The sequence below is a fragment of the Nomascus leucogenys genome, chromosome 24 (assembly GCF_006542625.1).
Source record: "Nomascus leucogenys isolate Asia chromosome 24, Asia_NLE_v1, whole genome shotgun sequence".
Taxonomy (NCBI): domain Eukaryota; kingdom Metazoa; phylum Chordata; class Mammalia; order Primates; family Hylobatidae; genus Nomascus; species Nomascus leucogenys.
Genome location: NC_044404.1, coordinates 12,283,223 through 12,298,578, shown reverse-complemented (window position 1 = coordinate 12,298,578; position 15,356 = coordinate 12,283,223). Strand labels below are relative to the sequence as shown.

Here is a 15,356-nt window from a genome sequence, read left to right as displayed (position 1 = left end):
AATCCCAGCTACTTGGGAGGCTGAGGCAGGAGAATTTCTTGTACCCGGGAGGCAGAGGTTGCAGTGAGCCAAGATCATGCCACTGCACTCCAGCCTGGGCAACAAGAGCAAAACTCCGTCTCAAAAACAAAAACAAAAACAAAAAACCCCAGCAACACTTACAGAACCTGTGAAATATGACCAGGTTCCCAGATGCCCCTGGCCTGACAGGTCAACAGGTTCCTGGAAACTCTCACTGCAGGCCTTGGCCAATCCGTCCAGACTGCCCAGGCCCCCCACATCTCTCCCATCCTCAGTCCCAAGTCCTGGGTGTGTGAGGCTGGAGATTACAGCTGCCAAGTACAGAGGAACCTCCGGGCCCAGCAGCCAGTCCAGCACCCCAGCCCCTAGACTGCTGGGTTAATAAAAAATAAAAAGATCCCAACGATATATGACCAATAACTACGGCCATAAAAGCCAAATTGGATTTCTTCCTGGCTGATGAGCTCAGGGCCCTTTTCATTCTGAGACGTGATTAACAAATATGTAAAACAATTCCCCCAGCATCTCATCTTGGGATCTTGCTGCAAGTTCAAGCTTGGGGGCAAGGGAGGTGGAGGAAGCAGGGGATCTGTGCCTGGGGCAGCAGAAGTGGCCGCAAGGACTGGGGGTTGGAACCTGCCTGGCCACTGGCCTGTGTGACCTAGAACAAGTCACTTAACATCTCTGGATAGGTAGTTTCTCCGTCTGCCAGATGGGGAGCGGGAAGAGATGCTCTCTAAATCTTCTGCCTCTGATTCTCAGTCACCACCCAGTTGGGCGAGGCGGAGCAAGGGGAGATGGATGCTGGGAGAGGCTCCCCGTCACCTCTCTGCAGAATTACTGGAGGGGGCAGTGTTCAGGGGTCCTGCTGTCTTTGGAGGGAAGCACGCACAGGGGCCTGGCCAAGTGGCAAGAACAGCTGAATAGCCAATAGCCATGTACCGGGTGCCATCAGCTTTGCTGGGACACAGCAGGTGGTCACCTGCCAGTTCCTAGCTCTGCGGAAGGCTTGGGAGACTGCAATCCCTCCCACAGCCCCAGCACACCCAGACCACAATCTGTGGGTCCAGAGATGTTGCAAAACTCTTCTTTGCCCCATAGCCCCCAAAGAGAAGCTGGAGGATACATCAGAAGCTAAACGTGCTCAAACCTGCTGAGGGGGCCACCATGAGGCGCTCGGGATGGAGCTCTGGGAGAGGGCTGTACCCGCAGCCTCACTGCCTGGGAAGGAACAGAGAACCTTAGGGCAAATCTCTTTCCCTCTGAGAACTTGGGGCTCCCCCATCCTCTGCTGCCTGGGCCTGTGAAGGGCTGAGGAGGCCAGCAGCAGATGAAAGGGGCACAGTGAGGAGATGGTGGAGGCTGCCCTTGTGTTCCTGAGCCAGAGCCCTTTCTCTTCCCATCCTCGATCCTCTCATCGCGGGGGTGGCGGTGGGACTGAATCGTGTTGCATCCATGCAGCAAATTCCAGCTTCCAGATCATTTTTGCGTAGGTTTTCTCCTCCTAGGAATTATTTTCAATTTGCAGACAAGAAAACTGAGGCTAAGGAAGTGAAGGGACTTATTTGAACCTGATTTCTGATGAGCTTAGTACCCTTCTCACTGTGGTAGATTTTATTTGAGTCTTACATGTTTGAAAATCTCAGGGTCCTAGAATCAGTCCTCCCAACCCCCACTTGGGTGTGTGTGCATGCATGCACACACGTATCTGCAAACACACACACACACACATACACACACACACACACACACAGAGCATCTGCCCTCAGCCGTTCTGGTCACAGCTTAGGTACGGCGCTGGCTGGACTGTGGGTCCCACGGAAGGGAGGAGGGTGGAGACATGAGAGACTGACCTGCAAGTTCCCCATCACGGGTGCCCAGGTGGAATCTCACCTTCGGTGCCCACACAGGTCAGTGGCTCCAGGGAAGGCTTCCTGGCTCCCTTGCTGAGTGACAGCTCAGGCACGGATAGTGGGGAGCAGGTGTCCATCCAGGAGATGGGCTCAGTACCCCTCAGCCCCTGGGGCCAGCACAGAGGCCCTTGCTCTGGGGTGGGGGGAGTCTCACACTGGCCTCAGCCTCAGCACCCCCTTCACAATGATGCAGCTGCCTATGGAGACAGGAGTCGGGGGTTGGTGCTCAGCCGCTAGGGCTGGGGATGGAAAGTGGCCCCTCAAGTACTGACCCCCTCCAACTCTGCTGCCTTTCTCATAAAATGCTTGGGAGGCTCAGGGCCCCAGGAACTAAGAACTGCTGCTCCCAGCCCCAAAGGCCAGGAGAGACCCAGCGAAGCTACCTGGGCTCAAAAATCCCAGACTGCTTCCCTCACACCCCTGCCCCACTCAACGGTGGAGTGTTATCCAAAGTCTAATGGGAACGCCCCTCCCCACGCACCAGTTCTTCCATGATAATGGGGCTCTGTCTCCTATTTGAATTTGGGCAAGCCTTTCCTTCTCCTTGGCCTCAGTTTGCCCTTCTGTCAAATGGGAGGGCTGGACTCGAGCTTTCAGGTACCTCCCAGTTCTGTCTTTTGGAGTCCCTAGAGGGCCAGGACACAGGAGTGTGACACAGGAGAGACGATGGGGTAACTTAGGGCTGGGGAACGAGTTGAGAAGGTCAAAAGTGTTGTAGGGTCCCTGGGGTCCTGAGGCAGCAGCTTCCATCCGCTTTCAGCCTCCTGGATTCCAATCCATGCCATAGCCAGAAGCCAGAGACACCCCATGACCAGAGGGTCCTGCAGAATGGGATGAGGGTGGGGCAGGCAGTGAGAGGGCAACGCTCAGGGAGTCAGTCTCTCTACCGAACCTGAGCCAAGGGTGTTCTGGGCCCCTCATTACTCCAGGACGGGAGAAGCAGCTGGAGGAGGTGAAGCCTGGGAATGCTTTGAGAGTAGGTCTGCAGAGGGAGAAATAAGCTACTTAAGCTACTTAGTCTTTTAGGCTGGTGACAGCAGGAATGATGCAAATTGATTCCTATTCAAGTGCTGTCCCAGGCAAGGTGGTGGCAGGGAAGGCAGAAGCCTCCTTTTCCAGAAGCAATCACCTCCAAGCGCACCCGCTGAGCATCAGAGCAACTTCTGAGCAGGGGTAGCAGTGGCAGCCGCCCCATTCCCCCAGACCTGGGCTCAGTTGCCCATTCTCCATGTAGCTGCCCATTCTCCATGTCCCCTCAGGAAGGGAGGACATCCAGGACTCTCTCCAATTCAGAGCCAAAGCTGCCCTCCCCATCCCAGGCTCCTCCGACCCAGGGCACTCTGCTGCCAAGCAGGGCGGCTCCTCAGCTTTTCCTGGGGTGGGGGACATTCTTTCAATATTGGGGGGATGAGGACAAGAGAAGGACCCTTCCCTTTGTCCATACTTGGGGTCAGGCCCTGCCAAATCAAAGCCCTGACTGTCAAAGTCCCTCAGCCCCATTCCCCAATTCATACATTTACCAATTCATTCACTCATTCTAACTTCATTCGTTTGGTGCTTGCTATATAAAATAAGGACTTTCTGTTAAGTCATCATAATCTGGCCAGGTGTGGTGGCTCACACCTGTGACCCCAGCACATTGGGAGGCCAAGGCAGGCAGATCACTTGAGCCCAGGAATTCAAGACCAGCCTGGGCAACATAGGGAGACCTTGTCTCTATTAAAAGTAAAAAACTTATCCGGGGCGTGGTCATGCACACCCGTAGTCCCAATTACTCAGGAGGCTGATGGGGGAGGATTGCTTGAGCTCAGGCATTTGAAGCTGCAGTGAGCTGTGATTGCAGCACTGCACTCCAGCCTGGATGACAGAGAGCTTATCTTAAAAAAAATAATAATAATCATAATCTTAACTTAGTGATGTCTTCAACTCCTTTCCTCCTGAAGGCTCCATGAACCTTTTCACCCCAGATCTATTCGCATGTTCATGAACTCCCAAGAATGCCAATTGGCTGACATGTCCCTGTTCATTGCAGATTCCTGGCTCTGTTACTCTGGGATCATCTGCTGGAAGTCTCTGGAGCACTAGGTCGGAAAGTCAGAAACCCTTGGAGGGAACCCACAGCAGCTACTAGCTTGTAATGCACGCTCTCAGCCAGCCTTTTCCCAGCTTCCCTGGCTAAAGAAGGGAAAGGGGCGGGGGTTCTCTTCCGGCTGCTGACACTTTTCCAAAGCCTGATTCCTCTCTAATGTCTCCCAGGCCTGGATTGCAGGGAGGAACAAAAACCAACATCCTGCCTTTCTGAAGTCACAAGATGATGCCTTAAAACCAACAAATACTTTTCAACCTGGGAGTCCCCACACACGGTCATGTCCAGAGGGGTGCAAGTCTCAGCTGTGTCTACACGGAATGAAAAGGGGAAACATCTGGATGAAAGCCAGCAACGTCCTGCCACTCTGCCAGATGCTGCTCACATCTGGACATTCGAAAAGTGATCTGTTCGGTGGCTTAGCAGTCAAGAAGCAAATGGTCAGCCCACATCACCCTATCCATCAGAACACAGCCCGAGTCCCTATGTACAATTACCCAGATTACTGAAGGACTCATAAGGTACTTTGACTTCAATCATACTCATCCTCAAAGGCCCAAATCAAGTGAAAGTAAAGGCCAGAGTGTGGGGCTCAGTCCTTGTGCACATGGCAGCTGGGTCCCATCTCCACTGCTTATTAGTAAGCTGCTTAGACTCTCTGCACTTCATATTTCTCATCCTTAACATGGAGATAACAGTGCTATCCCCCTTGCTGAGCAGGTATGAGGATGAAATGAGATCATATCTGTAAAGTTCTAAGCCCAGGGCCCCGCAGGTAGTAAACATTCAAAATATGTTGACTGTTATTATCGTGATCATTATCATCGGGGTGATTGGCCTGCAGAGCTCCCCACCGAAGAACAGAGAGATCTCCCAGGACAGTGCAAAGGTCAACGCAGTTGCAGGGTGTGGGGGACACATACTTTCCCCAAACCTCCCAGGAACACCAATTTGCCATAACCTTCCCCACCCTGACCCCCGTTGAGGCTGCCTTCCCCAGAGACAAGAAGATCACCACATCCTCCTTCACAACAGGACTGGCTTCCAGCTGGCAGTCACATCTCCTCTATTAACAACGTTTGGCGAAGGACACATCATCCAGGTGCCAGTGTAGGTGTTGGCTGCCCCAAGCAGATGGCTGGGCAGAGTGAGCCTTCTCCACTGCACCCTCCTCCTACCAAGACATCAAGCTCATGGACAGTCTAGTTGTACTGGGGGCAACACCTACAGGAAACCTTCCTCCTGACCCTGGAGAGACCACTTGACTGGATCATGCCCTCTCAGCCCCAGGGGACAGTTGGGTCCCTCTTCTACTGTGGTGGGGGGCTTGGCTGAGACACCACTAATCATCTATCACCTCTGCTCCTTCGGCCAGAGGTCCTGGGGGTGGGAATGGGGACTCTGATGAGCTCTACAGGGACAGAGACAGAGACCTTTCCATTAGGCTGGTGCAAAAGGAATCAGGGGTTTTGCCATTACTTTCAATGGCAACAATCACAATTACTTTTGCACCAACCTAACACTTCTCCAAGCCCACAGCTGGCACACAGTACGACTGCTCAGGCAGATGCTTGTGAGATGGGAGATAATGGAGAAGGTCTTTTCTGGCAGAGGAGGTTGAAGTCCCTGGACACTATCTCCCAGGACATCACTCTGTGGTTCTAAGAAGTGCCCCTGTAAATGGTACCTGCTAGAATCGAAATCCAAGCCAATCCTTCCCATTGTCCTTACCACCCCCTTGTTCCCAGGTGAAGCTCACTGTATACAGAAACACCATAACCTGCCACCCAACAGCCTTTTCCAAACTGGCAGTTTCCCCATCTGGTTCCCTCAGAGGGAGGAATGGATGGGAGGAAGTAAATTGCCAAGATCAAGGGCATGCTGGGAGTTCTGCAGGCAACGAGACCCTCTCCAGCATCTTCTCTCCCCTGAGTTCAGGGAGAAACATACCCAGACCCTACACTTCACTAATGCCCTCAGGGCATGGCCCCAGGATACTGCACCGGGTTCTTCCTTCCAGGTTTTGGCAGAGACACAGCCTCTGCTGGTACACATGCCAGCAAGCGTGACCAGCCCGGAGGTGTAATATAAATAGCCTGCCGCTGCCCATCAGCTCCTCCACTCCCTTGGCATTAGTTCCAAACCTTCGCCTTCTTCACCCCCAGGGCGAACCAGCCAGCAGGGGCTCTGCTGGGCTCCACCTGCCTCCTCACCAGCAGTGTGACCTTGAGCAGGTGACTTGACCTCTCTAGCCTCAGGCCCTTCCATTGTGAAATGGAATCAGAGCACCTCCCTCTTGAGTGGTTATGGGGATTACATCGGTTAAGGTCCATGAAGCATTTAGCACACTGCCTGGCACGTGGCTGATGTCAGAGGGGGTGCAGCGGAGAGGACTGGAGCAATGACAGCAAGCAGAATTTCACCTCTGCCCTTGGAAGGAAGTTGTTAGGTTTACTGGCTGCATCAGTTCGGTCCCCTTCCCTGGTGTGGTTTGGACGCTTCCCACACACCCAAGGAAGCCAGTCCGGCTGCCTGGGAAGATCTCTGGCCTGGGATTCTGAGACTCAGACTCTGCTACCAACATGCTGTGTGATGCTGGGCAACTCACTTGCCCTCTCTGAAGTAACTTCCCCATCTGCAGAGGCTTCTCATATCCTTGACCTCTTACAGAGTTAAGTTGTCTATCACACTCCAAGCTTCACAGCTTGAGTCCCATTCCAGACTCTCACGGGGACTCAGCTCCAGCCCAGCCATGGCTCAGAAGCCTTGAGTACCCAGCCCAGGCCACTGACTGATAAACGCAGGTGAGGGTACTGCCCTTCACCTCTGGCCTGACTGGCAGAGGAATTTACATTCTTTTGAAACCCATAATATAAACAGGTTTCTCGACAAGAAAATATTTATTGAATGACAGTAACCAAAACAATACAGGGTACTGGGAAAAATGGGGGTTTTTGCTTCATTCAGATCAAAATCTGATCCCAGCTTGGCCTCTTCTCGCTGTGTGACCTTGGGCAAGTCTCTTCACTTCTCTGAACTTTGTTTTTCCCATACGTTAAATGAGGATGACAATTCATGTGCCATGAGATGGTGGCAAGGCTTAAGTGAGACAGTCCACGTAAATGCTTAGCACCTGGCACATAGTAGGTATTCAACACACGGCAGCTATGATTGGTTGGTATTGTTATCACCAGCCTCCCATCATAAGGCGGAGGACCTGAGGCCATCAGCCATGTCTGGTGCCTGTTTCCAAAGAGCTTTGACAACACACAAACACATATTCCTCACAATCCTCCCGCCCGTGTACCTTCCAGCTGGTGCAGAGTGGAGTGCGGCTGTCTGGTCTCCCGGCGGCCAGGCAGAGAGTGAGCTCACTGGGGGAGGCTCTGCTGCCATCCCTGGACTGGTCCCGCAGCATCCATGCCTCTGGCCTTTGTTGGGCAGCTGCAGTGTGAGCCGTACTGTCTGCCCGTGAAATGCGACTTTTGGAAAACATGCATATTTGTGAGTTGGAGCATGTTTCTACTTTGGGCCGACACTGCTCTCTTTATTTATTTTCCCCGGGCTTCGATGCTTTGGAATCTAGCTTGGAAGGGTGTTTTGACAGACTTTGACACCTCTCCCAGCTCCTTTGGCAAGACACCATGCTTGGGTAAGGGGAGGGCAGGCAGAGAAGAAGAGGGTTTCAAACGACAAGCCCTCTTCCTTGGCTAGGACTGACGGACAATCCCACACCCCTGCCTCACTGTCCCAGCCCTGCGTTTCTCCACATTTGGGTGTAGGGAGGAGTATAAGAGGGGTTCAGGTGGGGAAACTATTTCAAAGAAGGGGAAGGGAACCAAAAAAGCTAATCGTTGAGCTCTCGATTTTAACAATGCTAACATCATTATCAACACCTATAGTATTGTTATTGTCAACCATCACTACTACCACCCCCACCATTTTGGGGTGCCTACTTTTATTGCTGGCAGTGGGCTGACTGATGGCCCTTAGCGACACCACCTCCTTGCTCAGCATCTCATTTGGCTCATCTGTGAAGGCTATTTTTGCCATCCCCAGCTCATGGGGCTATGAAAAGAGGCTGCTCAGCCACACGGTGGTCATGGCCGTCTTCCCTCTTGGCATCAGAGCCTGGCCAGCAACCAACTGCCCATGGGCAGTCTACTTGCTTGGGTCCAAGGACATGAGGCTGATTGCAAAGCCCCTACTCACTGGGCAGGACCTCTAAAGCTGCTCTCAGCTGTTCCCTTCTCTGTGGCCATTTACAACCAGCCCAGTGTCTGCCACTTGGGAGGAAGGACCTTAACTCAGACAATTCCATCCGCCTTTGATGACTAGGGGAATATGGGGTGGGGAGGATGGGGAGACGAGGGAAGTATGTCTATACTAGCAGAGAAAGGGGCTTAAACCATCCAAGGACCTGGGGATCAGGAGATCCAGGTTTAAGTCTTCTATTCATTCATTTGTTCATTCACTCATTCATTCACCACACATCTACCAGCAGAACCGGTGGTATATGCAGAGGATATATAGACAGTAGAAGTAATGCCTGCCCCAGTGAAGACTGCACTTCAGCAGTATGACCTCAAGAAAGTTACTTGACATCTCTGGTCCTATTAAGGAAATCATCTAAACATCCCTCACTCAGGGAACGGGATGACTTCACTAGTGGTGGGTGCTCCAAGGAAGGGGAAAGGTAGGATACTATTTGGGGTTAGAATCACAATTTTCAATCCCACCCACACTCAAGAGACTCACTAGAGAGTCAATGTTCCAGATTATTAGGGCCAAAAAGTGACCCTACAGGTCACCTCAGCCAGTCCTTTAACAGACAGGAAGCCTGAAGCTCACAGAAGGGAAGTAGTTTGCCCAAGGGCAAACTGGGAGTCTGTGGTTAAGCTGGGACTAGGATCCAGGTCCCCTCACTTCCAGTCCAGTGCTCCTTCCACCACACCATGCTGGGACTGTTCTTCTTTCAACACAGTTTCTGGATTTGAAGGACAACAGCAGGAGAGGTGTCAAAGGGCAAGCCAGGTCATGGCTACCAGATCTCATGGCTAGCCAAATCTCCGGCGGGGGGGGGGGGGGGGGTCCAGAATGCTTCACCCAAAGTTCTTGGCCCCTTGGATACATCACTGGGGCTCTGTGGCATCTGGCCCTGGAAAACTTCCTGGGGAGGGGAACAGAAGCTGCTGAGGCCACAGTGGAGGGCCGTCAGATTTCCAAAGAGAGAGTAATGGGGACATGGAACCTGCAGTGAAGAAGGCAAGTCTGAGAGAATGGAGTCAGCTCCCCCTAAGGGTCAGCTGTGCCCACATCCCAGCAAAGACTGGGTCAGACCCAGCCTAAGGAAAGTTGGGGAGAGAAGTGAAGACAGTGGGGAAGGATGACTAGAAAGACCAAAAAAAGAGGGTGCCTGTGCGTGTGTGTGTGTGTGTGTGCGAGAGAGAGACAGAGAGAGAGAGAGAAACCTGGGGGAGGGAACAGAGCAGGGAAACAGAAGGTACAAGCAAAGAATGCGGACCCTGATTGTACATGTGTGTGTCTGGACTAAGGTTAGAGAAAGAGGAGTGAGTATTGAAGTAGAGAGCCAAGCAAAATGGACCCTGGGCTGAAAATGGAGATTCTGTAAGGCACCTGTCCGGGCTGGGCTTCTGCCGGGAGCTTCCACCCAGCCACAGCCTCCTCCCTCCCTCCAGAAGATCCCCTGGTCCCCAGGCAGGTGTTGCAGTAGGAGGTGGGGAGGGGGTGTTTGCTCTAAATCCCCATGCTTCGCCCATAGGAGCAGGACAGTGTGTGTGTGTGTGTGTGTGTGTGTGTGTGTGTGCACGCGCACGCTGGTGGTGGGAGTGTGTCTGTGCTTGGGAGTCTGAGTGGCTTTGTGAGTCACTGGGCATCGGTGGGAACACCAGGTGGTGGGCTCTGGAATCTGGGGCTTAGTCAGAGTCCGGAGACAGCAGCCTCGAGTGTGGAACGGGGGCGAAGATGCTGCCCAGGTCCACGAACGTATGTGCTTGTGAGATCTGTCCGTCCATGTGCGTGTGAACTGTGGGTCTGTGGATTGTGTGCGCCTGAGGATTGTGGGTGGGTGTGTACTTGCGCGAGTGTATGTGTGTGGATTGTTTTCCAGTGGTCTGTAGATATGTATGTGCGCATGGATGGGTGTGAGTGTGCGCGTGGACTGTGGGTGTGCGCGGGTTTCTGAGTTTCTAGGGCGGCCGCGAGGCGCTGTCCGCGGTGCTGACCCGGGGAGTGGGCTGACGGAGACCTGCGCGCAATCTCGCAGTGAGTGGGGGACAGCGGGAAGCTGGCGCCGGCCGTGGAGCACAGAGAGGCCGAGAAGAGAAGCCCCCAAGGAGGCGCCTTCCCAGCCCTGCTGCCGGCCTCCCCAGGGAGTTGGGAAAAGTTCTCCCGGCCGTGGGGTTGGCTCCCGGGACTCGGCACCCCTTGCGCTGGGAATCTTTCCCGACCCTCAGCGCTGCCACTGCCCGGCTGCCCACTCCACCTCCACCCTCATTCGCGTTCTCGGCAGAGACTGGGGACCCTCGCGCGCGCGGATCCATCGCTGGCCCGTCCCGCCCCAAGCCCCCACGCGCCCTCCCCGGCCGGACCCGCAGCCAGGTTAATCGGGGAAATGTCCCTCCGAGAGCACGAGTACGCTAGGTAGGGGGTGGGTGGAGGGGGTCATTAGCCTTACTCTGTCCCCTCCCTCCGCTCTAGCATGGCCGAGAGCCCGATCCAGGGGCAGCTTCAGACTGAGGCTCAACTTTTATGGACCCAGATATCCCTCAGCGGGGACGAGCAGGGGCCAGAGGTCGGAAGCCTTGCCGTTCCTGGACATCCAACATCCAACTCCCCTTGGCCGACCGAGAATGCTGCAGTCCCGCGGGGAGATGGTGCGGAGCTGGGGCCGGGTCGCAGAGGGCAAGCTTGGGTTCTGTCCACTCCTGACCGTCTTTCCCGGGGGGCTCCGAGGCCCGCATCCCGGGCTGGCTGGAGAGCGGGAGAACTTCGCGCGCGGCGCCACGCAGGTCGGGGTGCGGACGGCGCGGAGGACTTCCCCCTCCTCGTAGCAATGCACCCCCCAGCCCCGAGACCGAGCCCGGATGGCGCCCCGCGGCCGTGCACTCACCTCGGCCGGCCGAACGGGGCTAGGCTGAGCCGCCGGCGCGGGAGGGAGTGCGCAGAGGGTCGGGGGGCGGCGGCCACCACGCTGCGCAGACTCGTCTCCTCGCAGGAGTCGCTGGGGGAAGCTCCTCGGAGCCGCAGGAGGCTGGGGCGCCCCGCTCCGCTCCAGGGCAAGCAGACCGCGGGAAACTGCGCGCAAATCCCAGTCGCCAGCTCGCAACCCGAGCACAACGCTCCGCCGCCGCCTTTTATTCGCCGCCCGCCTTTGTTTGGGTCCGGGCTCCTACCACGGGTCGCGGGGGTGTCCTAGCCAGGCTCCGGAGCCGCGCTGCCGCCCAGGCCCTGGCGCCTCCTCTGGCTCCGCGCCGCCGCGCCTTGAGTCCGTGGCCGGCGAGACCCTGCGCCACGCCGCACGCTCGGTCTCCGGGGCCCGCTGTCTGGCGCTGTCTTCGCCGCCGTTCCCCCTGCCGATCCGCGCGGTGGTTCAGCCCGGCCCTGGCGCCCGCAGGCGGGGAAAGCGCGCTGCGCAGCGACCCCTTGGGGTCGGTCCTCGCCCCTGCAGACGGTCCGGGCCAGGCGCCCCCCCCAGCCCCGCCCCCGAGTTTCCTGATACCCAAGTCTCTCCTGGGTCCGCGCTCCCGCTCCTCTCCAGCCAGCCCGCCCAGCCTTGGCAGGTCACCAGCCTCCTGGACACTCGCGGGCATCCCCGGGCGCCCTCCGGAGGGAGCTGCCAAGCCCAGGCTCCTGGCGCGTTCCCTTCCTCGTTTGTTCTTCAGTTACCCCTCTGGCACCAGAACCCGGAGCCATGCCAGCCCCTGGGACCGGGCATCCCTCCAGCTCTAGCACATGGCCTGCCTGACACCCCTAGCCAAAGGGCCACAAGGAGAAAGAGCCGGGGGAGGGGGGCAGGCCAGTGCCCTGGCCCATTTCTCTCCATCAAGGCTCAGAGAGCATTGGCATTGGTGTTGCCCAGGGAGAGTGAAGTGGGACCCCTCAAAAGGGGGCCAGCTGCCAGCCCCCAGCTGCAGGGTGGAGGGATGTCAGTGATGGAAGCCAGAAAGGAGGGAGGCCATTGCCATGCTGTGTGAGGGTGAGCCATGAACTTGTCATTTGTCCTGAGTGTGTGCCGATAAAGGACCTGGGAAGATAGGGCAATGATGAGACACAATCCTTGCCTTCAGGAGGTTTCCGGCTTATGGGAGAGAGAAGAATATGGGAGAGTTATGAATGGAACATAACAAGCCCCGCCAGCCAACACACTGATGCTGAACCCACGGCAGCCCCTCCCCACCCCCAGCCCTTATTTTTAAAAGAGGAAAACTGGGTGGGATGCACCTCTAAATGTCAGGGTGCTGAGTGGAGCGCCTGTGCTGTTCACCTGCTGCTCCTGCTCTGTCTGTCTGCTGTACAGTCCTTGGAAGCTTTACCCACTGACTGGCTGTCAACTGGACACATTGGTATTTATGACTGGGTGCCCTGAGAGCTTATCTATGTAGAAGCAAATGGCCCGAGCCAGTGTCCCTGCCCTGGCACTCACTCCCCATGTGCTCAAGGTCTCAAGAGAGCCACTGCCAGGCTGGCCAAGTCTGTCAGAAGACTCCCAATGGCTCCATCTGGCCTTAAAGACATTAGAGTTGGGGGCAGTTCCTGGGGTGAAGGGTGCCACTCTGAGCTGTGAGGGGAGAAAGAGACAGGAGATCTCTCCCGAGAAGTAGAGGGTGTGCAAATTGCTGTCCCAGGAGAGAGGCCAAATCTGATATGAGTACAGAGGACCAGACTTGGCACCGCCCTGCAAACTTCTAGTCCCATTTGCCATATCCTAGAGGGAGGGCAGAGAATGAGGGGCCATGTGAGAGGGTGGGAGGAAGGAGAACAAGGAAAATATTTGTTTTTAAGGGAGCAATAGAGAGACACAAAGTGTGTTCCCAAGCCCAGCTGAGAGCAAAGGGTTCTCTTGGCTGAGAGAATGGCTTGATTATTTTCAGTTTGTTTTAAGGCTGCTTCTAGGAACCACCTCAAAGTTCTCCAAGGCTCCAGCACTGTTCCTGTCAGTCTGACAAATCCACAGGCCATCCCATTGGTGTGCCCCATGGTGCTGTGCCATCCTCAGTCCATGCCTGGGAATACAGCTCCCATTCCCCTGGGAAGTAGATTTAGTGGGTTTGATATAAGTCCTTGATGAAATTCTCGCCACCTTCAAAGGGGTCCTGTTTCATGTTGCCTAGCCGGCCATAGCTGTGGCCACCTTGGCCACACCCTCCTCAGAACCCTCTCTGGCCTCTTGAGACCTCCAGAGGATCTCCAGTGGGGCTGCGCTTGCTCTACCCTTGGTGGGGGATTTTCTATGAAGGGAGGGTGCAGAGGCAGAGGCCCGTGGAGGGGGAGAGGAGGTGCAGAGTGTGGTACCCAGGAACACTGGAAGGATGCAATTTTCCCAGGCCATCAGTGAGGTTTTAAAAATGCAAATGGAACCAAGCCTTTGAAATATGCCTGCCATAAAGGGGAACCGGTGGTGGCAGCGGAGCTGGTGCGGGTGTGGAAAGTCATGAGAATCCTCCTCCAGGGGTTCATCCCCAGGTTTCCTCCCCTTCCCCTGCCCGCGCCTGCTTGCAGGAAGCCTGTTTATTACAGGGGCCTGGGGATGCTGGCCTCAGACATCCCTGCCCAGCCGCAGGGTACTTCCCTGAAGCCTCCTGTACCTCCAGGTGAGTAACAAAGATGACTCTGGTGGATAAATGATCCACCCAGCTGAAAGGCTGCAGAGAATAAGATTCTGTGTCCCCTCTGGCTCCTTGTTCCAGTGCTGTCTGGTGGAAGTTCTTCCTGGGTCTGATTTAAATGCCTCATGGTGCCGATAAGCTGCTTCCCTTATACTCTGTCTTCACAACTAATTGAAAAGTCTTCTTTGCAAGGGATATGAGCTATAAAGGGCTGCTTTGTCCTCTCTTCCTATCCCTTTATTTCTACTTCTATTTTCTCTCCAACTAGGTCTGAAGCAGAGCCTCTGAGCTGAGCTTCTGATTCTACCCCTCCCAGTAAAGCCATATTTCTGTTCTGCCCCTTACCAGCTGCGTGACCTTGGGAAAGTCACTTCACCTTGCTGAGCCCCAGTTGTCTCATCTATAAAGTGGGGATGGTAAGAATATCTGTCTCATTGCAGTGGTTATAGTTATAAATGAGATCATCTCTGTACAAAAATTGCATTTAGCACAGTTTGTGGCACACATTAAGCACTAAATACACATTAGCAGTTTCTTCATCATATTGTTACCGCCTACTTGGCAAGTGCCGACCATAACACGTCTCACTTTTTGTGACACCCCTCCACCCCGCCCCGTGAAGGGGGGTTGTATGCAAATGAAGTCCTCCCACCAGATGGGTGGGCAGCTGAGGGTTGAGCATATGGGGAGGGTTGGGAGTGTTTATCTTTTAAAATATGGTATTAAGACACTGTCCCGGCACCAGGGAATAGAATAAATGGGTTTATAAGTAATCCCCTCTTCAATCTGCTAAGGCATTGCGCTCTTGGCCCCCAGCCCCAATCTCATCTTCTCCAGGAAGCCATTGGGCAGAGTCAGGTAGGCTGAGGTATGCTGGAAAGAGCTCTAGATTTAGGAAACCTGGTTTGATTTTTATGTGTGTCTTTTATTAGTATGACCTTGGGCGAGTCACTGCATTTCTCTGAGACTTGGTTTCCTCATCTGCAAAGTGGGAGTCGTAATGACCACTGCCAATAATATTCCTGCTTAATAGTCTCTTCAGCTAAAGTATAACACAGATTTATAGGTAGCCATTTGATAATTAGTCCTAGATATAGTTATAACTATACATAGGAAGTGATAATAGGATGATTAATCCCTGTTTCCATGATTTTCAGGGTTGATTGCACTTCATGTGACATAATAGACACAAAAGAGCTCAAGGAGCTTGCCCAAGTTCCCGGTGAATGAATTTCTGACTCCAAGTCACACAGAAACTTAGTGGAAGAGCTTGGGTTGGAATCCAGTTCTCCCAGCTTCCAGAAACACCATCCTTCCTCTCCCCAGGCCCTTCCTCCCTGAAGCTCTGTTCAGGAGGTGAGCGTGAGCTTATGGATGGGGAAAACATTAGAGGATCTCATAATTAAAGAGAAGAGAGAGAGCTCTGAAGAAGGGCCTGAGGAAGGCTGACAGGGCTAAGCTTAGGGCAGGGGTACTGCAGACACGGCC

At 54.5% G+C, this 15,356-nt stretch overlaps 1 protein-coding gene across 2 annotated transcripts in view; it reads right to left on the bottom strand.

Moving 5' to 3' along the window:
* The window catches only part of DISP3 (dispatched RND transporter family member 3), a 57,907-nt gene extending 46,542 nt beyond the window's left edge, over nucleotides 1-11,365 (bottom strand). For both annotated transcript variants that reach the window (XM_030805676.1, XM_012498377.2), the window contains exon 1: nucleotides 11,153-11,365. The gene's annotated coding sequence lies outside the window, so the exon portion shown is untranslated. The remainder of the gene's footprint in view (nucleotides 1-11,152) is intronic.
* Nucleotides 11,366-15,356: the final 3,991 nt, after the last annotated feature.